Source organism: Hyperolius riggenbachi, chromosome 2 (genome assembly GCF_040937935.1).
Source record: "Hyperolius riggenbachi isolate aHypRig1 chromosome 2, aHypRig1.pri, whole genome shotgun sequence".
NCBI lineage: Eukaryota > Metazoa > Chordata > Amphibia > Anura > Hyperoliidae > Hyperolius > Hyperolius riggenbachi.
The window spans coordinates 360,501,214-360,526,825 of record NC_090647.1 but is presented as its reverse complement, the minus strand read 5'-3'; positions in this window follow the sequence as shown (position 1 = coordinate 360,526,825).

The following is a 25,612-nucleotide window of genomic DNA, read 5'->3' as shown; positions in this document are numbered from 1 at the left end:
ACAACCGGCGCCCAGAAGGGACTTTTAAAACCGGCATGTATGAGTGACTATTACAGCCGGCGCCCAGAAGGGACTTTTAAAGCCGGCGGCCAGAAGGGACTTTTAAAGCCAGCGCCCAGAAGGGACTTTTAAAACCGGCATCCATGAGTGGCTATTACAGCCGGCGCCCAGAAGGGACTTTTAAAACCGGCATCCATGAGTGACTATTACAACCGGCGCCCAGAAGGGACTTTTAAAGCCGGCATACATGAGTGACTATTTCAACCGGCGCCCAGAAGGGACTTTTAAAACCGGCATCCATGAGTGACTATTACAGCCGGCGCCCAGAAGGGACTTTTAAAACCGGCATCCATGAGTGACTATTACAGCCGGCGCCCAGAAGGGACTTTTAAAACCGGCATCCATGAGTGACTATTACAGCCGGCGCCCAGAAGGGACTTTTAAAGCCAGCGACAAGAAGGGACTTTTAAAGCCGGCGGCCAGAAGGGACTTTTAAAGCCGGCGGCCAGAAGGGACTTTTAAAGCCACCGCCCAGAAGGGACTTTTAAAACCGGCATCCATGAGTGACTATTACAGCCGGCGCCCAGAAGGGACTTTTAAAACCGGCATCCATGAGTGACTATTACAACCGGCGCCCAGAAGGGACTTTTAAAGCCGGCATCCATGAGTGACTATTACAGCCGGCGCCCAGAAGGGACTTTTAAAACCGGCATCCATGAGTGACTATTACAACCGGCGCCCAGAAGGGACTTTTAAAACCGGCATCCATGAGTGACTATTACAGCCGGCGCCCAGAAGGGACTTTTAAAACCGGCATCCATGAGTGACTATTACAACCAGCGCCCAGAAGGGACTTTTAAAGCCGGCATCCATGAGTGACTATTACAGCCGGCGCCCAGGAGGGACTTTTAAAACCGGCATCCATGAGTAACTATTACAACCGGCGCCCAGAAGGGACTTTTAAAACCGGCATGTATGAGTGACTATTACAGCCGGCGCCCAGAAGGGACTTTTAAAGCCGGCGGCCAGAAGGGACTTTTAAAGCCAGCGCCCAGAAGGGACTTTTAAAACCGGCATCCATGAGTGGCTATTACAGCCGGCGCCCAGAAGGGACTTTTAAAACCGGCATCCATGAGTGACTATTACAACCGGCGCCCAGAAGGGACTTTTAAAGCCGGCATACATGAGTGACTATTTCAACCGGCGCCCAGAAGGGACTTTTAAAACCGGCATCCATGAGTGACTATTACAGCCGGCGCCCAGAAGGGACTTTTAAAACCGGCATCCATGAGTGACTATTACAGCCGGCGCCCAGAAGGGACTTTTAAAACCGGCATCCATGAGTGACTATTACAGCCGGCGCCCAGAAGGGACTTTTAAAACCGGCATCCATGAGTGACTATTACAGCCGGCGCCCAGAAGGGACTTTTAAAACCGGCATCCATGAGTAACTATTACAACCGGCGCCCAGAAGGGACTTTTAAAACCGGCATCCATGAGTGACTATTACAGCCGGCGCCCAGAAGAGACTTTTAAAACCGGCATCCATGAGTGACTATTACAACCGGCGCCCAGAAGGGACTTTTAAAACCGGCATCCATGAGTGACTATTACAGCCGGCGCCCAGAAGGGACTTTTAAAACCGGCATCCATGAGTAACTATTACAACCGGCGCCCAGAAGGGACTTTTAAAACCGGCATCCATGAGTGACTATTACAGCCGGCGCCCAGAAGGGACTTTTAAAACCGGCATCCATGAGTGACTATTACAACCGGCGCCCAGAAGGGACTTTTAAAGCCGGCATCCATGAGTGACTATTACAGCCGGCGCCCAGAAGGGACTTTTAAAACCGGCATCCATGAGTGACTATTACAACCGGCGCCCAGAAGGGACTTTTAAAACCGGCATCCATGAGTGACTATTACAGCCGGCGCCCAGAAGGGACTATTAAAACCGGCATCCATGAGTGACTATTACAACCAGCGCCCAGAAGGGACTTTTAAAGCCGGCATCCATGAGTGACTATTACAGCCGGCGCCCAGGAGGGACTTTTAAAACCGGCATCCATGAGTAACTATTACAACCGGCGCCCAGAAGGGACTTTTAAAACCGGCATGTATGAGTGACTATTACAGCCGGCGCCCAGAAGGGACTTTTAAAGCCGGCGGCCAGAAGGGACTTTTAAAGCCAGCGCCCAGAAGGGACTTTTAAAACCGGCATCCATGAGTGGCTATTACAGCCGGCGCCCAGAAGGGACTTTTAAAACCGGCATCCATGAGTGACTATTACAACCGGCGCCCAGAAGGGACTTTTAAAGCCGGCATACATGAGTGACTATTTCAACCGGCGCCCAGAAGGGACTTTTAAAACCGGCATCCATGAGTGACTATTACAGCCGGCGCCCAGAAGGGACTTTTAAAACCGGCATCCATGAGTGACTATTACAGCCGGCGCCCAGAAGGGACTTTTAAAACCGGCATCCATGAGTGACTATTACAGCCGGCGCCCAGAAGGGACTTTTAAAACCGGCATCCATGAGTAACTATTACAACCGGCGCCCAGAAGGGACTTTTAAAACCGGCATCCATGAGTGACTATTACAGCCGGCGCCCAGAAGAGACTTTTAAAACCGGCATCCATGAGTGACTATTACAACCGGCGCCCAGAAGGGACTTTTAAAACCGGCATCCATGAGTGACTATTACAGCCGGCGCCCAGAAGGGACTTTTAAAACCGGCATCCATGAGTGACTATTACAACCGGCGCCCAGAAGGGACTTTTAAAGCCAGCGACAAGAAGGGACTTTTAAAGCCGGCGGCCAGAAGGGACTTTTAAAGCCGGCGGCCAGAAGGGACTTTTAAAGCCACCGCCCAGAAGGGACTTTTAAAACCGGCATCCATGAGTGACTATTACAGCCGGCGCCCAGAAGGGACTTTTAAAACCGGCATCCATGAGTGACTATTACAACCGGCGCCCAGAAGGGACTTTTAAAGCCGGCATCCATGAGTGACTATTACAGCCGGCGCCCAGAAGGGACTTTTAAAACCGGCATCCATGAGTGACTATTACAACCGGCGCCCAGAAGGGACTTTTAAAACCGGCATCCATGAGTGACTATTACAGCCGGCGCCCAGAAGGGACTTTTAAAACCGGCATCCATGAGTGACTATTACAGCCGGCGCCCAGAAGGGACTTTTAAAACCGGCATCCATGAGTGACTATTACAGCCGGCGCCCAGAAGGGACTTTTAAAACCGGCATCCATGAGTGACTATTACAACCGGCGCCCAGAAGGGACTTTTAAAACCGGCATCCATGAGTGACTATTACAGCCGGCGCCCAGAAGGGACTTTTAAAACCGGCATCCATGAGTGACTATTACAACCGGCGCCCAGAAGGGACTTTTAAAACCGGCATCCATGAGTGACTATTACAGCCGGCGCCCAGAAGGGACTTTTAAAACCGGCATCCATGAGTGACTATTACAACCGGCGCCCAGAAGGGACTTTTAAAACCGGCATCCATGAGTGACTATTACAGCCGGCGCCCAGAAGGGACTTTTAAAACCGGCATCCATGAGTGACTATTACAGCCAGTGCCCAGAAGGGTCTTTTAAAACCGGCATCCATGAGTGACTATTATAACCGGCGCCCAGAAGGGACTTTTAAAACCGGCATCCATGAGTGACTATTACAGCCGGCGCCCAGAAGGGACTTTTAAAACCGGCATCCATAAGTGACTATTACAACCGGCGCCCAGAAGGGACTTTTAAAGCCGGCATCCATGAGTGACTATTACAGCCGGCGCCCAGGAGGGACTTTTAAAACCGGCATCCATGAGTAACTATTACAACCGGCGCCCAGAAGGGACTTTTAAAACCGGCATCTATGAGTGACTATTACAGCCGGCGCCCAGAAGGGACTTTTAAAGCCGGCGGCCAGAAGGGACTTTTAAAGCCAGCGCCCAGAAGGGACTTTTAAAACCGGCATCCATGAGTGGCTATTACAGCCGGCGCCCAGAAGGGACTTTTAAAACCGGCATCCATGAGCGACTATTACAACTGGCGCCCAGAAGGGACTTTTAAAGCCGGCATACATGAGTGACTATTTCAACCGGCGCCCAGAAGGGACTTTTAAAACCGGCATCCATGAGTGACTATTACAGCCGGCGCCCAGAAGGGACTTTTAAAACCGGCATCCATGAGTGACTATTACAGCCGGCGCCCAGAAGGGACTTTTAAAACCGGCATCCATGAGTGACTATTACAACCGGCGCCCAGATGGGACTTTTAAAACCGGCATCTATGAGTGACTATTACAGCCGGCGCCCAGAAGGGACTTTTAAAGCCAGCGGCCAGAAGGGACTTTTAAAGCCAGCGCCCAGAAGGGACTTTTAAAGCCAGCGCCCAGAAGGGACTTTCAAAACCGGCATCCATGAGTGACTATTACAGCCTGCGCCCAGAAGGGACTTTTAAAGCCGGCGGCCAGAAGGGACTTTTAAAGCCAGCGCCCAGAAGGGACTTTAAAAACCGGCATCCATGAGTGACTATTACAGCCGGCGCCCAGAAGAGACTTTTAAAACCGGCATCCATGAGTGACTATTACAACCGGCGCCCAGAAGGGACTTTTAAAACCGGCATCCATGAGTGACTATTACAGCCGGCGCCCAGAAGGGACTTTTAAAACCGGCATCCATGAGTGACTATTAAAGCCGGCGCCCAGAAGGGACTTTTAAAACCGGCATCCATGAGTGACTATTACAACCGGCGCCCAGAAGGGACTTTTAAAGCCAGCGACAAGAAGGGACTTTTAAAGCCGGCGGCCAGAAGGGACTTTTAAAGCCGGCGGCCAGAAGGGACTTTTTAAGCCACCGCCCAGAAGGGACTTTTAAAACCGGCATCCATGAGTGACTATTACAGCCGGCGCCCAGAAGGGACTTTTAAAACCGGCATCCATGAGTGACTATTACAACCGGCGCCCAGAAGGGACTTTTAAAGCCGGCATCCATGAGTGACTATTACAGCCGGCGCCCAGAAGGGACTTTTAAAACCGGCATCCATGAGTGACTATTACAACCGGCGCCCAGAAGGGACTTTTAAAACCGGCATCCATGAGTGACTATTACAGCCGGCGCCCAGAAGGGACTTTTAAAACCGGCATCCATGAGTGACTATTACAGCCGGCGCCCAGAAGGGACTTTTAAAACCGGCATCCATGAGTGACTATTACAGCCGGCGCCCAGAAGGGACTTTTAAAACCGGCATCCATGAGTGACTATTACAACCGGCGCCCAGAAGGGACTTTTAAAACCGGCATCCATGAGTGACTATTACAGCCGGCGCCCAGAAGGGACTTTTAAAACCGGCATCCATAAGTGACTATTACAACCGGCGCCCAGAAGGGACTTTTAAAGCCGGCATCCATGAGTGACTATTACAGCCGGCGCCCAGAAGGGACTTTTAAAGCCAGCGGCCAGAAGGGACTTTTAAAGCCAGCGGCCAGAAGGGACTTTTAAAGCCAGCGCCCAGAAGGGACTTTTAAAGCCAGCGCCCAGAAGGGACTTTTAAAGCCAGCGCCCAGAAGGGACTTTTAAAACCGGCATCCATGAGTGACTATTACAGCCGGCGCCCAGAAGGGACTTTTAAAGCCGGCGGCCAGAAGGGACTTTTAAAGCCAGCGCCCAGAAGGGACTTTAAAAACCGGCATCCATGAGTGACTATTACAGCCGGTGCCCAGAAGAGACTTTTAAAACCGGCATCCATAAATGACTATTACAACCGGCGCCCAGAAGGGACTTTTAAAACCGGCATCCATGAGTGACTATTACAGCCGGCGCCCAGAAGGGACTTTTAAAACCGGCATCCATGAGTGACTATTACAGCCGGCGCCCAGAAGGGACTTTTAAAACCGGCATCCATGAGTGACTATTACAACCGGCGCCCAGAAGGGACTTTTAAAACCGGCATCCATGAGTGACTATTACAGCCGGCGCCCAGAAGGGACTTTTAAAACCGGCATCCATGAGTGACTATTACAACCGGCGCCCAGAAGAGACTTTTAAAGCCGGCATCCATGAGTGACTATTACAGCCGGCGCCCAGAAGGGACTTTTAAAGCCGGCATCCATGAGTGACTATTACAACCGGCGCCCAGAAGGGACTTTTAAAACCGGCATCCATGAGTGACTATTACAGCCGGCGCCCAGAAGGGGCTTTTAAAACCGGCATCTATGAGTGACTATTACAGCCGGCGCCCAGAAGGGACTTTTAAAGCCGGCGGCCAGAAGGGACTTTTAAAGCCAGCGCCCAGAAGGGACTTTTAAAACCGGCATCCATGAGTGGCTATTACAGCCGGCGCCCAGAAGGGACTTTTAAAACCGGCATCCATGAGTGACTATTACAACCGGCGCCCAGAAGGGACTTTTAAAGCCGGCATACATGAGTGACTATTTCAACCGGCGCCCAGAAGGGACTTTTAAAACCGGCATCCATGAGTGACTATTACAGCCGGCGCCCAGAAGGGACTTTTAAAACCGGCATCCATGAGTGACTATTACAGCCGGCGCCCAGAAGGGACTTTTAAAACCGGCATCCATGAGTGACTATTACAGCCGGCACCCAGAAGGGACTTTTAAAACCGGCATCCATGAGTAACTATTACAACCGGCGCCCAGAAGGGACTTTTAAAACCGGCATCTATGAGTGACTATTACAGCCGGCGCCCAGAAGGGACTTTTAAAGCCAGCGGCCAGAAGGGACTTTTAAAGCCAGCGCCCAGAAGGGACTTTTAAAGCCAGCGCCCAGAAGGGACTTTTAAAGCCAGCGCCCAGAAGGGACTTTTAAAACCGGCATCCATGAGTGACTATTACAGCCGGCGCCCAGAAGGGACTTTTAAAGCCGGCGGCCAGAAGGGACTTTTAAAGCCAGCGCCCAGAAGGGACTTTAAAAACCGGCATCCATGAGTGACTATTACAGCCGGTGCCCAGAAGAGACTTTTAAAACCGGCATCCATGAGTGACTATTACAACCGGCGCCCAGAAGGGACTTTTAAAACCGGCATCCATGAGTGACTATTACAGCCGGCGCCCAGAAGGGACTTTTAAAACCGGCATCCATGAGTGACTATTACAGCCGGCGCCCAGAAGGGACTTTTAAAACCGGCATCCATGAGTGACTATTACAACCGGCGCCCAGAAGGGACTTTTAAAACCGGCATCCATGAGTGACTATTACAGCCGGCGCCCAGAAGGGACTTTTAAAACCGGCATCCATGAGTGACTATTACAACCGGCGCCCAGAAGGGACTTTTAAAGCCGGCATCCATGAGTGACTATTACAGCCGGCGCCCAGAAGGGACTTTTAAAGCCGGCATCCATGAGTGACTATTACAACCGGCGCCCAGAAGGGACTTTTAAAACCGGCATCCATGAGTGACTATTACAGCCGGCGCCCAGAAGGGGCTTTTAAAACCGGCATCCATGAGTGACTATTACAGCCGGCGCCCAGAAGGGACTTTTAAAACCGGCATCCATGAGTGACTATTACAGCCGGCGCCCAGAAGGGACTTTTAAAACCGGCATCCATGAGTGACTATTACAGCCGGCGCCCAGAAGGGACTTTTAAAACCGGCATCCATGAGTGACTATTACAGCCGGCGCCCAGAAGGGACTTTTAAAACCGGCATCCATGAGTGACTATTACAACCGGCGCCCAGAAGGGACTTTTAAAACCGGCATCCATGAGTGACTATTACAGCCGGCGCCCAGAAGGGACTTTTAAAACCGGCATCCATGAGTGACTATTACAGCCGGCGCCCAGAAGGGACTTTTAAAACCGGCATCCATGAGTGACTATTACAACCGGCGCCCAGAAGGGACTTTTAAAACCGGCATCCATGAGTGACTATTACAGCCGGCGCCCAGAAGGGACTTTTAAAACCGGCATCCATAAGTGACTATTACAACCGGCGCCCAGAAGGGACTTTTAAAGCCGGCATCCATGAGTGACTATTACAGCCGGCGCCCAGGAGGGACTTTTAAAACCGGCATCCATGAGTAACTATTACAACCGGCGCCCAGAAGGGACTTTTAAAACCGGCATCTATGAGTGACTATTACAGCCGGCGCCCAGAAGGGACTTTTAAAGCCGGCGGCCAGAAGGGACTTTTAAAGCCAGCGCCCAGAAGGGACTTTTAAAGCCAGCGCCCAGAAGGGACTTTCAAAACCGGCATCCATGAGTGACTATTACAGCCTGCGCCCAGAAGGGACTTTTAAAGCCGGCGGCCAGAAGGGACTTTTAAAGCCAGCGCCCAGAAGGGACTTTAAAAACCGGCATCCATGAGTGACTATTACAGCCGGCGCCCAGAAGAGACTTTTAAAACCGGCATCCATGAGTGACTATTACAACCGGCGCCCAGAAGGGACTTTTAAAACCGGCATCCATGAGTGACTATTACAGCCGGCGCCCAGAAGGGACTTTTAAAACCGGCATCCATGAGTGACTATTACAGCCGGCGCCCAGAAGGGACTTTTAAAACCGGCATCCATGAGTGACTATTACAGCCGGCGCCCAGAAGGGACTTTTAAAACCGGCATCCATGAGTGACTATTACAGCCGGCGCCCAGAAGGGACTTTTAAAGCCAGCGACAAGAAGGGACTTTTAAAGCCGGCGGCCAGAAGGGACTTTTAAAGCCGGCGGCCAGAAGGGACTTTTAAAGCCACCGCCCAGAAGGGACTTTTAAAACCGGCATCCATGAGTGACTATTACAGCCGGCGCCCAGAAGGGACTTTTAAAACCGGCATCCATGAGTGACTATTACAACCGGCGCCCAGAAGGGACTTTTAAAGCCGGCATCCATGAGTGACTATTACAGCCGGCGCCCAGAAGGGACTTTTAAAACCGGCATCCATGAGTGACTATTACAACCGGCGCCCAGAAGGGACTTTTAAAACCGGCATCCATGAGTGACTATTACAGCCGGCGCCCAGAAGGGACTTTTAAAACCGGCATCCATGAGTGACTATTACAACCAGCGCCCAGAAGGGACTTTTAAAGCCGGCATCCATGAGTGACTATTACAGCCGGCGCCCAGGAGGGACTTTTAAAACCGGCATCCATGAGTAACTATTACAACCGGCGCCCAGAAGGGACTTTTAAAACCGGCATGTATGAGTGACTATTACAGCCGGCGCCCAGAAGGGACTTTTAAAGCCGGCGGCCAGAAGGGACTTTTAAAGCCAGCGCCCAGAAGGGACTTTTAAAACCGGCATCCATGAGTGGCTATTACAGCCGGCGCCCAGAAGGGACTTTTAAAACCGGCATCCATGAGTGACTATTACAACCGGCGCCCAGAAGGGACTTTTAAAGCCGGCATACATGAGTGACTATTTCAACCGGCGCCCAGAAGGGACTTTTAAAACCGGCATCCATGAGTGACTATTACAGCCGGCGCCCAGAAGGGACTTTTAAAACCGGCATCCATGAGTGACTATTACAGCCGGCGCCCAGAAGGGACTTTTAAAACCGGCATCCATGAGTGACTATTACAGCCGGCGCCCAGAAGGGACTTTTAAAACCGGCATCCATGAGTGACTATTACAGCCGGCGCCCAGAAGGGACTTTTAAAACCGGCATCCATGAGTAACTATTACAACCGGCGCCCAGAAGGGACTTTTAAAACCGGCATCCATGAGTGACTATTACAGCCGGCGCCCAGAAGAGACTTTTAAAACCGGCATCCATGAGTGACTATTACAACCGGCGCCCAGAAGGGACTTTTAAAACCGGCATCCATGAGTAACTATTACAACCGGCGCCCAGAAGGGACTTTTAAAACCGGCATCCATGAGTGACTATTACAGCCGGCGCCCAGAAGGGACTTTTAAAACCGGCATCCATGAGTGACTATTACAACCGGCGCCCAGAAGGGACTTTTAAAACCGGCATCCATGAGTGACTATTACAGCCGGCGCCCAGAAGGGACTTTTAAAACCGGCATCCATGAGTGACTATTACAGCCGGCGCCCAGAAGGGACTTTTAAAACCGGCATCCATGAGTGACTATTACAGCCGGCGCCCAGAAGGGACTTTTAAAACCGGCATCCATGAGTGACTATTACAACCGGCGCCCAGAAGGGACTTTTAAAACCGGCATCCATGAGTGACTATTACAGCCGGCGCCCAGAAGGGACTTTTAAAACCGGCATCCATAAGTGACTATTACAACCGGCGCCCAGAAGGGACTTTTAAAGCCGGCATCCATGAGTGACTATTACAGCCGGCGCCCAGAAGGGACTTTTAAAGCCAGCGGCCAGAAGGGACTTTTAAAGCCAGCGGCCAGAAGGGACTTTTAAAGCCAGCGCCCAGAAGGGACTTTTAAAGCCAGCGCCCAGAAGGGACTTTTAAAGCCAGCGCCCAGAAGGGACTTTTAAAACCGGCATCCATGAGTGACTATTACAGCCGGCGCCCAGAAGGGACTTTTAAAGCCGGCGGCCAGAAGGGACTTTTAAAGCCAGCGCCCAGAAGGGACTTTAAAAACCGGCATCCATGAGTGACTATTACAGCCGGTGCCCAGAAGAGACTTTTAAAACCGGCATCCATAAATGACTATTACAACCGGCGCCCAGAAGGGACTTTTAAAACCGGCATCCATGAGTGACTATTACAGCCGGCGCCCAGAAGGGACTTTTAAAACCGGCATCCATGAGTGACTATTACAGCCGGCGCCCAGAAGGGACTTTTAAAACCGGCATCCATGAGTGACTATTACAACCGGCGCCCAGAAGGGACTTTTAAAACCGGCATCCATGAGTGACTATTACAGCCGGCGCCCAGAAGGGACTTTTAAAACCGGCATCCATGAGTGACTATTACAACCGGCGCCCAGAAGAGACTTTTAAAGCCGGCATCCATGAGTGACTATTACAGCCGGCGCCCAGAAGGGACTTTTAAAGCCGGCATCCATGAGTGACTATTACAACCGGCGCCCAGAAGGGACTTTTAAAACCGGCATCCATGAGTGACTATTACAGCCGGCGCCCAGAAGGGGCTTTTAAAACCGGCATCTATGAGTGACTATTACAGCCGGCGCCCAGAAGGGACTTTTAAAGCCGGCGGCCAGAAGGGACTTTTAAAGCCAGCGCCCAGAAGGGACTTTTAAAACCGGCATCCATGAGTGGCTATTACAGCCGGCGCCCAGAAGGGACTTTTAAAACCGGCATCCATGAGTGACTATTACAACCGGCGCCCAGAAGGGACTTTTAAAGCCGGCATACATGAGTGACTATTTCAACCGGCGCCCAGAAGGGACTTTTAAAACCGGCATCCATGAGTGACTATTACAGCCGGCGCCCAGAAGGGACTTTTAAAACCGGCATCCATGAGTGACTATTACAGCCGGCGCCCAGAAGGGACTTTTAAAACCGGCATCCATGAGTGACTATTACAGCCGGCACCCAGAAGGGACTTTTAAAACCGGCATCCATGAGTAACTATTACAACCGGCGCCCAGAAGGGACTTTTAAAACCGGCATCTATGAGTGACTATTACAGCCGGCGCCCAGAAGGGACTTTTAAAGCCAGCGGCCAGAAGGGACTTTTAAAGCCAGCGCCCAGAAGGGACTTTTAAAGCCAGCGCCCAGAAGGGACTTTTAAAGCCAGCGCCCAGAAGGGACTTTTAAAACCGGCATCCATGAGTGACTATTACAGCCGGCGCCCAGAAGGGACTTTTAAAGCCGGCGGCCAGAAGGGACTTTTAAAGCCAGCGCCCAGAAGGGACTTTAAAAACCGGCATCCATGAGTGACTATTACAGCCGGTGCCCAGAAGAGACTTTTAAAACCGGCATCCATGAGTGACTATTACAACCGGCGCCCAGAAGGGACTTTTAAAACCGGCATCCATGAGTGACTATTACAGCCGGCGCCCAGAAGGGACTTTTAAAACCGGCATCCATGAGTGACTATTACAGCCGGCGCCCAGAAGGGACTTTTAAAACCGGCATCCATGAGTGACTATTACAACCGGCGCCCAGAAGGGACTTTTAAAACCGGCATCCATGAGTGACTATTACAGCCGGCGCCCAGAAGGGACTTTTAAAACCGGCATCCATGAGTGACTATTACAACCGGCGCCCAGAAGGGACTTTTAAAGCCGGCATCCATGAGTGACTATTACAGCCGGCGCCCAGAAGGGACTTTTAAAGCCGGCATCCATGAGTGACTATTACAACCGGCGCCCAGAAGGGACTTTTAAAACCGGCATCCATGAGTGACTATTACAGCCGGCGCCCAGAAGGGGCTTTTAAAACCGGCATCCATGAGTGACTATTACAGCCGGCGCCCAGAAGGGACTTTTAAAACCGGCATCCATGAGTGACTATTACAGCCGGCGCCCAGAAGGGACTTTTAAAACCGGCATCCATGAGTGACTATTACAGCCGGCGCCCAGAAGGGACTTTTAAAACCGGCATCCATGAGTGACTATTACAGCCGGCGCCCAGAAGGGACTTTTAAAACCGGCATCCATGAGTGACTATTACAACCGGCGCCCAGAAGGGACTTTTAAAACCGGCATCCATGAGTGACTATTACAGCCGGCGCCCAGAAGGGACTTTTAAAACCGGCATCCATGAGTGACTATTACAGCCGGCGCCCAGAAGGGACTTTTAAAACCGGCATCCATGAGTGACTATTACAACCGGCGCCCAGAAGGGACTTTTAAAACCGGCATCCATGAGTGACTATTACAGCCGGCGCCCAGAAGGGACTTTTAAAACCGGCATCCATAAGTGACTATTACAACCGGCGCCCAGAAGGGACTTTTAAAGCCGGCATCCATGAGTGACTATTACAGCCGGCGCCCAGGAGGGACTTTTAAAACCGGCATCCATGAGTAACTATTACAACCGGCGCCCAGAAGGGACTTTTAAAACCGGCATCTATGAGTGACTATTACAGCCGGCGCCCAGAAGGGACTTTTAAAGCCGGCGGCCAGAAGGGACTTTTAAAGCCAGCGCCCAGAAGGGACTTTTAAAGCCAGCGCCCAGAAGGGACTTTCAAAACCGGCATCCATGAGTGACTATTACAGCCTGCGCCCAGAAGGGACTTTTAAAGCCGGCGGCCAGAAGGGACTTTTAAAGCCAGCGCCCAGAAGGGACTTTAAAAACCGGCATCCATGAGTGACTATTACAGCCGGCGCCCAGAAGAGACTTTTAAAACCGGCATCCATGAGTGACTATTACAACCGGCGCCCAGAAGGGACTTTTAAAACCGGCATCCATGAGTGACTATTACAGCCGGCGCCCAGAAGGGACTTTTAAAACCGGCATCCATGAGTGACTATTACAGCCGGCGCCCAGAAGGGACTTTTAAAACCGGCATCCATGAGTGACTATTACAGCCGGCGCCCAGAAGGGACTTTTAAAACCGGCATCCATGAGTGACTATTACAGCCGGCGCCCAGAAGGGACTTTTAAAGCCAGCGACAAGAAGGGACTTTTAAAGCCGGCGGCCAGAAGGGACTTTTAAAGCCGGCGGCCAGAAGGGACTTTTAAAGCCACCGCCCAGAAGGGACTTTTAAAACCGGCATCCATGAGTGACTATTACAGCCGGCGCCCAGAAGGGACTTTTAAAACCGGCATCCATGAGTGACTATTACAACCGGCGCCCAGAAGGGACTTTTAAAGCCGGCATCCATGAGTGACTATTACAGCCGGCGCCCAGAAGGGACTTTTAAAACCGGCATCCATGAGTGACTATTACAACCGGCGCCCAGAAGGGACTTTTAAAACCGGCATCCATGAGTGACTATTACAGCCGGCGCCCAGAAGGGACTTTTAAAACCGGCATCCATGAGTGACTATTACAACCAGCGCCCAGAAGGGACTTTTAAAGCCGGCATCCATGAGTGACTATTACAGCCGGCGCCCAGGAGGGACTTTTAAAACCGGCATCCATGAGTAACTATTACAACCGGCGCCCAGAAGGGACTTTTAAAACCGGCATGTATGAGTGACTATTACAGCCGGCGCCCAGAAGGGACTTTTAAAGCCGGCGGCCAGAAGGGACTTTTAAAGCCAGCGCCCAGAAGGGACTTTTAAAACCGGCATCCATGAGTGGCTATTACAGCCGGCGCCCAGAAGGGACTTTTAAAACCGGCATCCATGAGTGACTATTACAACCGGCGCCCAGAAGGGACTTTTAAAGCCGGCATACATGAGTGACTATTTCAACCGGCGCCCAGAAGGGACTTTTAAAACCGGCATCCATGAGTGACTATTACAGCCGGCGCCCAGAAGGGACTTTTAAAACCGGCATCCATGAGTGACTATTACAGCCGGCGCCCAGAAGGGACTTTTAAAACCGGCATCCATGAGTGACTATTACAGCCGGCGCCCAGAAGGGACTTTTAAAACCGGCATCCATGAGTGACTATTACAGCCGGCGCCCAGAAGGGACTTTTAAAACCGGCATCCATGAGTAACTATTACAACCGGCGCCCAGAAGGGACTTTTAAAACCGGCATCCATGAGTGACTATTACAGCCGGCGCCCAGAAGAGACTTTTAAAACCGGCATCCATGAGTGACTATTACAACCGGCGCCCAGAAGGGACTTTTAAAACCGGCATCCATGAGTGACTATTACAGCCGGCGCCCAGAAGGGACTTTTAAAACCGGCATCCATGAGTAACTATTACAACCGGCGCCTAGAAGGGACTTTTAAAACCGGCATCCATGAGTGACTATTACAGCCGGCGCCCAGAAGGGACTTTTAAAACCGGCATCCATGAGTGACTATTACAACCGGCGCCCAGAAGGGACTTTTAAAGCCGGCATCCATGAGTGACTATTACAGCCGGCGCCCAGAAGGGACTTTTAAAACCGGCATCCATGAGTGACTATTACAACCGGCGCCCAGAAGGGACTTTTAAAACCGGCATCCATGAGTGACTATTACAGCCGGCGCCCAGAAGGGACTATTAAAACCGGCATCCATGAGTGACTATTACAACCAGCGCCCAGAAGGGACTTTTAAAGCCGGCATCCATGAGTGACTATTACAGCCGGCGCCCAGGAGGGACTTTTAAAACCGGCATCCATGAGTAACTATTACAACCGGCGCCCAGAAGGGACTTTTAAAACCGGCATGTATGAGTGACTATTACAGCCGGCGCCCAGAAGGGACTTTTAAAGCCGGCGGCCAGAAGGGACTTTTAAAGCCAGCGCCCAGAAGGGACTTTTAAAACCGGCATCCATGAGTGGCTATTACAGCCGGCGCCCAGAAGGGACTTTTAAAACCGGCATCCATGAGTGACTATTACAACCGGCGCCCAGAAGGGACTTTTAAAGCCGGCATACATGAGTGACTATTTCAACCGGCGCCCAGAAGGGACTTTTAAAACCGGCATCCATGAGTGACTATTACAGCCGGCGCCCAGAAGGGACTTTTAAAACCGGCATCCATGAGTGACTATTACAGCCGGCGCCCAGAAGGGACTTTTAAAACCGGCATCCATGAGTGACTATTACAGCCGGCGCCCAGAAGGGACTTTTAAAACCGGCATCCATGAGTAACTATTACAACCGGCGCCCAGAAGGGACTTTTAAAACCGGCATCCATGAGTGACTATTACAGCCGGCGCCCAGAAGAGACTTTTAAAACCGGCATCCATGAGTGACTATTACAACCGGCGCCCAGAAGGGACTTTTAAAACCGGCATCCATGAGTGACTATTACAGCCGGCGCCCAGAAGGGACTTTTAAAACCGGCATCCATGAGTGACTATTACAACCGGCGCCCAGAAGGGACTTTTAAAGCCAGCGACAAGAAGGGACTTTTAAAGCCGGCGGCCAGAAGGGACTTTTAAAGCCGGCGGCCAGAAGGGACTTTTAAAGCCACCGCCCAGAAGGGACTTTTAAAACCGGCATCCATGAGTGACTATTACAGCCGGCGCCCAGAAGGGACTTTTAAAACCGGCATCCATGAGTGACTATTACAACCGGCGCCCAGAAGGGACTTTTAAAGCCGGCATCCATGAGTGACTATTACAGCCGGCGCCCAGAAGGGACTTTTAAAACCGGCATCCATGAGTGACTATTACAACCGGCGCCCAGAAGGGACTTTTAAAACCGGCATCCATGAGTGACTATTACAGCCGGCGCCCAGAAGGGACTTTTAAAACCGGCATCCATGAGTGACTATTACAGCCGGCGCCCAGAAGGGACTTTTAAAACCGGCATCCATGAGTGACTATTACAGCCGGCGCCCAGAAAGGACTTTTAAAACCGGCATCCATGAGTGACTATTACAACCGGCGCCCAGAAGGGACTTTTAAAACCGGCATCCATGAGTGACTATTACAGCCGGCGCCCAGAAGGGACTTTTAAAACCGGCATCCATGAGTGACTATTACAACCGGCGCCCAGAAGGGACTTTTAAAACCGGCATCCATGAGTGACTATTACAGCCGGCGCCCAGAAGGGACTTTTAAAACCGGCATCCATGAGTGACTATTACAACCGGCGCCCAGAAGGGACTTTTAAAACCGGCATCCATGAGTGACTATTACAGCCGGCGCCCAGAAGGGACTTTTAAAACCGGCATCCATGAGTGACTATTACAGCCAGTGCCCAGAAGGGTCTTTTAAAACCGGCATCCATGAGTGACTATTATAACCGGCGCCCAGAAGGGACTTTTAAAACCGGCATCCATGAGTGACTATTACAGCCGGCGCCCAGAAGGGACTTTTAAAACCGGCATCCATAAGTGACTATTACAACCGGCGCCCAGAAGGGACTTTTAAAGCCGGCATCCATGAGTGACTATTACAGCCGGCGCCCAGGAGGGACTTTTAAAACCGGCATCCATGAGTAACTATTACAACCGGCGCCCAGAAGGGACTTTTAAAACCGGCATCTATGAGTGACTATTACAGCCGGCGCCCAGAAGGGACTTTTAAAGCCGGCGGCCAGAAGGGACTTTTAAAGCCAGCGCCCAGAAGGGACTTTTAAAACCGGCATCCATGAGTGGCTATTACAGCCGGCGCCCAGAAGGGACTTTTAAAACCGGCATCCATGAGCGACTATTACAACTGGCGCCCAGAAGGGACTTTTAAAGCCGGCATACATGAGTGACTATTTCAACCGGCGCCCAGAAGGGACTTTTAAAACCGGCATCCATGAGTGACTATTACAGCCGGCGCCCAGAAGGGACTTTTAAAACCGGCATCCATGAGTGACTATTACAGCCGGCGCCCAGAAGGGACTTTTAAAACCGGCATCCATGAGTGACTATTACAACCGGCGCCCAGATGGGACTTTTAAAACCGGCATCTATGAGTGACTATTACAGCCGGCGCCCAGAAGGGACTTTTAAAGCCAGCGGCCAGAAGGGACTTTTAAAGCCAGCGCCCAGAAGGGACTTTTAAAGCCAGCGCCCAGAAGGGACTTTCAAAACCGGCATCCATGAGTGACTATTACAGCCTGCGCCCAGAAGGGACTTTTAAAGCCGGCGGCCAGAAGGGACTTTTAAAGCCAGCGCCCAGAAGGGACTTTAAAAACCGGCATCCATGAGTGACTATTACAGCCGGCGCCCAGAAGAGACTTTTAAAACCGGCATCCATGAGTGACTATTACAACCGGCGCCCAGAAGGGACTTTTAAAACCGGCATCCATGAGTGACTATTACAGCCGGCGCCCAGAAGGGACTTTTAAAACCGGCATCCATGAGTGACTATTAAAGCCGGCGCCCAGAAGGGACTTTTAAAACCGGCATCCATGAGTGACTATTACAACCGGCGCCCAGAAGGGACTTTTAAAGCCAGCGACAAGAAGGGACTTTTAAAGCCGGCGGCCAGAAGGGACTTTTAAAGCCGGCGGCCAGAAGGGACTTTTTAAGCCACCGCCCAGAAGGGACTTTTAAAACCGGCATCCATGAGTGACTATTACAGCCGGCGCCCAGAAGGGACTTTTAAAACCGGCATCCATGAGTGACTATTACAACCGGCGCCCAGAAGGGACTTTTAAAGCCGGCATCCATGAGTGACTATTACAGCCGGCGCCCAGAAGGGACTTTTAAAACCGGCATCCATGAGTGACTATTACAACCGGCGCCCAGAAGGGACTTTTAAAACCGGCATCCATGAGTGACTATTACAGCCGGCGCCCAGAAGGGACTTTTAAAACCGGCATCCATGAGTGACTATTACAGCCGGCGCCCAGAAGGGACTTTTAAAACCGGCATCCATGAGTGACTATTACAGCCGGCGCCCAGAAGGGACTTTTAAAACCGGCATCCATGAGTGACTATTACAACCGGCGCCCAGAAGGGACTTTTAAAACCGGCATCCATGAGTGACTATTACAGCCGGCGCCCAGAAGGGACTTTTAAAACCGGCATCCATAAGTGACTATTACAACCGGCGCCCAGAAGGGACTTTTAAAGCCGGCATCCATGAGTGACTATTACAGCCGGCGCCCAGAAGGGACTTTTAAAGCCAGCGGCCAGAAGGGACTTTTAAAGCCAGCGGCCAGAAGGGACTTTTAAAGCCAGCGCCCAGAAGGGACTTTTAAAGCCAGCGCCCAGAAGGGACTTTTAAAGCCAGCGCCCAGAAGGGACTTTTAAAACCGGCATCCATGAGTGACTATTACAGCCGGCGCCCAGAAGGGACTTTTAAAGCCGGCGGCCAGAAGGGACTTTTAAAGCCAGCGCCCAGAAGGGACTTTAAAAACCGGCATCCATGAGTGACTATTACAGCCGGTGCCCAGAAGAGACTTTTAAAACCGGCATCCATAAATGACTATTACAACCGGCGCCCAGAAGGGACTTTTAAAACCGGCATCCATGAGTGACTATTACAGCCGGCGCCCAGAAGGGACTTTTAAAACCGGCATCCATGAGTGACTATTACAGCCGGCGCCCAGAAGGGACTTTTAAAACCGGCATCCATGAGTGACTATTACAACCGGCGCCCAGAAGGGACTTTTAAAACCGGCATCCATGAGTGACTATTACAGCCGGCGCCCAGAAGGGACTTTTAAAACCGGCATCCATGAGTGACTATTACAACCGGCGCCCAGAAGAGACTTTTAAAGCCGGCATCCATGAGTGACTATTACAGCCGGCGCCCAGAAGGGACTTTTAAAGCCGGCATCCATGAGTGACTATTACAACCGGCGCCCAGAAGGGACTTTTAAAACCGGCATCCATGAGTGACTATTACAGCCGGCGCCCAGAAGGGGCTTTTAAAACCGGCATCTATGAGTGACTATTACAGCCGGCGCCCAGAAGGGACTTTTAAAGCCGGCGGCCAGAAGGGACTTTTAAAGCCAGCGCCCAGAAGGGACTTTTAAAACCGGCATCCATGAGTGGCTATTACAGCCGGCGCCCAGAAGGGACTTTTAAAACCGGCATCCATGAGTGACTATTACAACCGGCGCCCAGAAGGGACTTTTAAAGCCGGCATACATGAGTGACTATTTCAACCGGCGCCCAGAAGGGACTTTTAAAACCGGCATCCATGAGTGACTATTACAGCCGGCGCCCAGAAGGGACTTTTAAAACCGGCATCCATGAGTGACTATTACAGCCGGCGCCCAGAAGGGACTTTTAAAACCGGCATCCATGAGTGACTATTACAGCCGGCACCCAGAAGGGACTTTTAAAACCGGCATCCATGAGTAACTATTACAACCGGCGCCCAGAAGGGACTTTTAAAACCGGCATCTATGAGTGACTATTACAGCCGGCGCCCAGAAGGGACTTTTAAAGCCAGCGGCCAGAAGGGACTTTTAAAGCCAGCGCCCAGAAGGGACTTTTAAAGCCAGCGCCCAGAAGGGACTTTTAAAGCCAGCGCCCAGAAGGGACTTTTAAAACCGGCATCCATGAGTGACTATTACAGCCGGCGCCCAGAAGGGACTTTTAAAGCCGGCGGCCAGAAGGGACTTTTAAAGCCAGCGCCCAGAAGGGACTTTAAAAACCGGCATCCATGAGTGACTATTACAGCCGGTGCCCAGAAGAGACTTTTAAAACCGGCATCCATGAGTGACTATTACAACCGGCGCCCAGAAGGGACTTTTAAAACCGGCATCCATGAGTGACTATTACAGCCGGCGCCCAGAAGGGACTTTTAAAACCGGCATCCATGAGTGACTATTACAGCCGGCGCCCAGAAGGGACTTTTAAAACCGGCATCCATGAGTGACTATTACAACCGGCGCCCAGAAGGGACTTTTAAAACCGGCATCCATGAGTGACTATTACAGCCGGCGCCCAGAAGGGACTTTTAAAACCGGCATCCATGAGTGACTATTACAACCGGCGCCCAGAAGGGACTTTTAAAGCCGGCATCCATGAGTGACTATTACAGCCGGCGCCCAGAAGGGACTTTTAAAGCCGGCATCCATGAGTGACTATTACAACCGGCGCCCAGAAGGGACTTTTAAAACCGGCATCCATGAGTGACTATTACAGCCGGCGCCCAGAAGGGGCTTTTAAAACCGGCATCCATGAGTGACTATTACAGCCGGCGCCCAGAAGGGACTTTTAAAACCGGCATCCATGAGTGACTATTACAGCCGGCGCCCAGAAGGGACTTTTAAAACCGGCATCCATGAGTGACTATTACAGCCGGCGCCCAGAAGGGACTTTTAAAACCGGCATCCATGAGTGACTATTACAGCCGGCGCCCAGAAGGGACTTTTAAAACCGGCATCCATGAGTGACTATTACAACCGGCGCCCAGAAGGGACTTTTAAAACCGGCATCCATGAGTGACTATTACAGCCGGCGCCCAGAAGGGACTTTTAAAACCGGCATCCATGAGTGACTATTACAGCCGGCGCCCAGAAGGGACTTTTAAAACCGGCATCCATGAGTGACTATTACAACCGGCGCCCAGAAGGGACTTTTAAAACCGGCATCCATGAGTGACTATTACAGCCGGCGCCCAGAAGGGACTTTTAAAACCGGCATCCATAAGTGACTATTACAACCGGCGCCCAGAAGGGACTTTTAAAGCCGGCATCCATGAGTGACTATTACAGCCGGCGCCCAGGAGGGACTTTTAAAACCGGCATCCATGAGTAACTATTACAACCGGCGCCCAGAAGGGACTTTTAAAACCGGCATCTATGAGTGACTATTACAGCCGGCGCCCAGAAGGGACTTTTAAAGCCGGCGGCCAGAAGGGACTTTTAAAGCCAGCGCCCAGAAGGGACTTTTAAAGCCAGCGCCCAGAAGGGACTTTCAAAACCGGCATCCATGAGTGACTATTACAGCCTGCGCCCAGAAGGGACTTTTAAAGCCGGCGGCCAGAAGGGACTTTTAAAGCCAGCGCCCAGAAGGGACTTTAAAAACCGGCATCCATGAGTGACTATTACAGCCGGCGCCCAGAAGAGACTTTTAAAACCGGCATCCATGAGTGACTATTACAACCGGCGCCCAGAAGGGACTTTTAAAACCGGCATCCATGAGTGACTATTACAGCCGGCGCCCAGAAGGGACTTTTAAAACCGGCATCCATGAGTGACTATTAAAGCCGGCGCCCAGAAGGGACTTTTAAAACCGGCATCCATGAGTGACTATTACAACCGGCGCCCAGAAGGGACTTTTAAAGCCAGCGACAAGAAGGGACTTTTAAAGCCGGCGGCCAGAAGGGACTTTTAAAGCCGGCGGCCAGAAGGGACTTTTTAAGCCACCGCCCAGAAGGGACTTTTAAAACCGGCATCCATGAGTGACTATTACAGCCGGCGCCCAGAAGGGACTTTTAAAACCGGCATCCATGAGTGACTATTACAACCGGCGCCCAGAAGGGACTTTTAAAGCCGGCATCCATGAGTGACTATTACAGCCGGCGCCCAGAAGGGACTTTTAAAACCGGCATCCATGAGTGACTATTACAACCGGCGCCCAGAAGGGACTTTTAAAACCGGCATCCATGAGTGACTATTACAGCCGGCGCCCAGAAGGGACTTTTAAAACCGGCATCCATGAGTGACTATTACAGCCGGCGCCCAGAAGGGACTTTTAAAACCGGCATCCATGAGTGACTATTACAGCCGGCGCCCAGAAGGGACTTTTAAAACCGGCATCCATGAGTGACTATTACAACCGGCGCCCAGAAGGGACTTTTAAAACCGGCATCCATGAGTGACTATTACAGCCGGCGCCCAGAAGGGACTTTTAAAACCGGCATCCATGAGTGGCTATTACAGCCGGCGCCCAGAAGGGACTTTTAAAACCGGCATCCATGAGTGACTATTACAACCGGCGCCCAGAAGGGACTTTTAAAACCGGCATCCATGAGTGACTATTACAGCCGGCGCCCAGAAGGGACTTTTAAAACCGGCATCCATAAGTGACTATTACAACCGGCGCCCAGAAGGGACTTTTAAAGCCGGCATCCATGAGTGACTATTACAGCCGGCGCCCAGAAGGGACTTTTAAAGCCAGCGGCCAGAAGGGACTTTTAAAGCCAGCGGCCAGAAGGGACTTTTAAAGCCAGCGCCCAGAAGGGACTTTTAAAGCCAGCGCCCAGAAGGGACTTTTAAAGCCAGCGCCCAGAAGGGACTTTTAAAACCGGCATCCATGAGTGACTATTACAGCCGGCGCCCAGAAGGGACTTTTAAAGCCGGCGGCCAGAAGGGACTTTTAAAGCCAGCGCCCAGAAGGGACTTTAAAAACCGGCATCCATGAGTGACTATTACAGCCGGTGCCCAGAAGAGACTTTTAAAACCGGCATCCATAAATGACTATTACAACCGGCGCCCAGAAGGGACTTTTAAAACCGGCATCCATGAGTGACTATTACAGCCGGCGCCCAGAAGGGACTTTTAAAACCGGCATCCATGAGTGACTATTACAGCCGGCGCCCAGAAGGGACTTTTAAAACCGGCATCCATGAGTGACTATTACAACCGGCGCCCAGAAGGGACTTTTAAAACCGGCATCCATGAGTGACTATTACAGCCGGCGCCCAGAAGGGACTTTTAAAACCGGCATCCATGAGTGACTATTACAACCGGCGCCCAGAAGAGACTTTTAAAGCCGGCATCCATGAGTGACTATTACAGCCGGCGCCCAGAAGGGACTTTTAAAGCCGGCATCCATGAGTGACTATTACAACCGGCGCCCAGAAGGGACTTTTAAAACCGGCATCCATGAGTGACTATTACAGCCGGCGCCCAGAAGGGGCTTTTAAAACCGGCATCTATGAGTGACTATTACAGCCGGCGCCCAGAAGGGACTTTTAAAGCCGGCGGCCAGAAGGGACTTTTAAAGCCAGCGCCCAGAAGGGACTTTTAAAACCGGCATCCATGAGTGGCTATTACAGCCGGCGCCCAGAAGGGACTTTTAAAACCGGCATCCATGAGTGACTATTACAACCGGCGCCCAGAAGGGACTTTTAAAGCCGGCATACATGAGTGACTATTTCAACCGGCGCCCAGAAGGGACTTTTAAAACCGGCATCCATGAGTGACTATTACAGCCGGCGCCCAGAAGGGACTTTTAAAACCGGCATCCATGAGTGACTATTACAGCCGGCGCCCAGAAGGGACTTTTAAAACCGGCATCCATGAGTGACTATTACAGCCGGCACCCAGAAGGGACTTTTAAAACCGGCATCCATGAGTAACTATTACAACCGGCGCCCAGAAGGGACTTTTAAAACCGGCATCTATGAGTGACTATTACAGCCGGCGCCCAGAAGGGACTTTTAAAGCCAGCGCCCAGAAGGGACTTTTAAAGCCAGCGGCCAGAAGGGACTTTTAAAGCCAGCGCCCAGAAGGGACTTTTAAAGCCAGCGCCCAGAAGGGACTTTTAAAACCGGCATCCATGAGTGACTATTACAGCCGGCGCCCAGAAGGGACTTTTAAAGCCGGCGGCCAGAAGGGACTTTTAAAGCCAGCGCCCAGAAGGGACTTTAAAAACCGGCATCCATGAGTGACTATTACAGCCGGTGCCCAGAAGAGACTTTTAAAACCGGCATCCATGAGTGACTATTACAACCGGCGCCCAGAAGGGACTTTTAAAACCGGCATCCATGAGTGACTATTACAGCCGGCGCCCAGAAGGGACTTTTAAAACCGGCATCCATGAGTGACTATTACAGCCGGCGCCCAGAAGGGACTTTTAAAACCGGCATCCATGAGTGACTATTACAACCGGCGCCCAGAAGGGACTTTTAAAACCGGCATCCATGAGTGACTATTACAGCCGGCGCCCAGAAGGGACTTTTAAAACCGGCATCCATGAGTGACTATTACAACCGGCGCCCAGAAGGGACTTTTAAAGCCGGCATCCATGAGTGACTATTACAGCCGGCGCCCAGAAGGGACTTTTAAAGCCGGCATCCATGAGTGACTATTACAACCGGCGCCCAGAAGGGACTTTTAAAACCGGCATCCATGAGTGACTATTACAGCCGGCGCCCAGAAGGGGCTTTTAAAACCGGCATCCATGAGTGACTATTACAGCCGGCGCCCAGAAGGGACTTTTAAAACCGGCATCCATGAGTGACTATTACAGCCGGCGCCCAGAAGGGACTTTTAAAACCGGCATCCATGAGTGACTATTACAGCCGGCACCCAGAAGGGACTTTTAAAACCGGCATCCATGAGTGACTATTACAGCCGGCGCCCAGAAGGGACTTTTAAAACCGGCATCCATGAGTGACTATTACAACCGGCGCCCAGAAGGGACTTTTAAAACCGGCATCCATGAGTGACTATTACAGCCGGCGCCCAGAAGGGACTTTTAAAACCGGCATCCATGAGTGACTATTACAGCCGGCGCCCAGAAGGGACTTTTAAAACCGGCATCCATGAGTGACTATTACAACCGGCGCCCAGAAGGGACTTTTAAAACCGGCATCCATGAGTGACTATTACAGCCGGCGCCCAGAAGGGACTTTTAAAACCGGCATCCATAAGTGACTATTACAACCGGCGCCCAGAAGGGACTTTTAAAGCCGGCATCCATGAGTGACTATTACAGCCGGCGCCCAGGAGGGACTTTTAAAACCGGCATCCATGAGTAACTATTACAACCGGCGCCCAGAAGGGACTTTTAAAACCGGCATCTATGAGTGACTATTACAGCCGGCGCCCAGAAGGGACTTTTAAAGCCGGCGGCCAGAAGGGACTTTTAAAGCCAGCGCCCAGAAGGGACTTTTAAAGCCAGCGCCCAGAAGGGACTTTCAAAACCGGCATCCATGAGTGACTATTACAGCCTGCGCCCAGAAGGGACTTTTAAAGCCGGCGGCCAGAAGGGACTTTTAAAGCCAGCGCCCAGAAGGGACTTTAAAAACCGGCATCCATGAGTGACTATTACAGCCGGCGCCCAGAAGAGACTTTTAAAACCGGCATCCATGAGTGACTATTACAACCGGCGCCCAGAAGGGACTTTTAAAACCGGCATCCATGAGTGACTATTACAGCCGGCGCCCAGAAGGGACTTTTAAAACCGGCATCCATGAGTGACTATTAAAGCCGGCGCCCAGAAGGGACTTTTAAAACCGGCATCCATGAGTGACTATTACAACCGGCGCCCAGAAGGGACTTTTAAAGCCAGCGACAAGAAGGGACTTTTAAAGCCGGCGGCCAGAAGGGACTTTTAA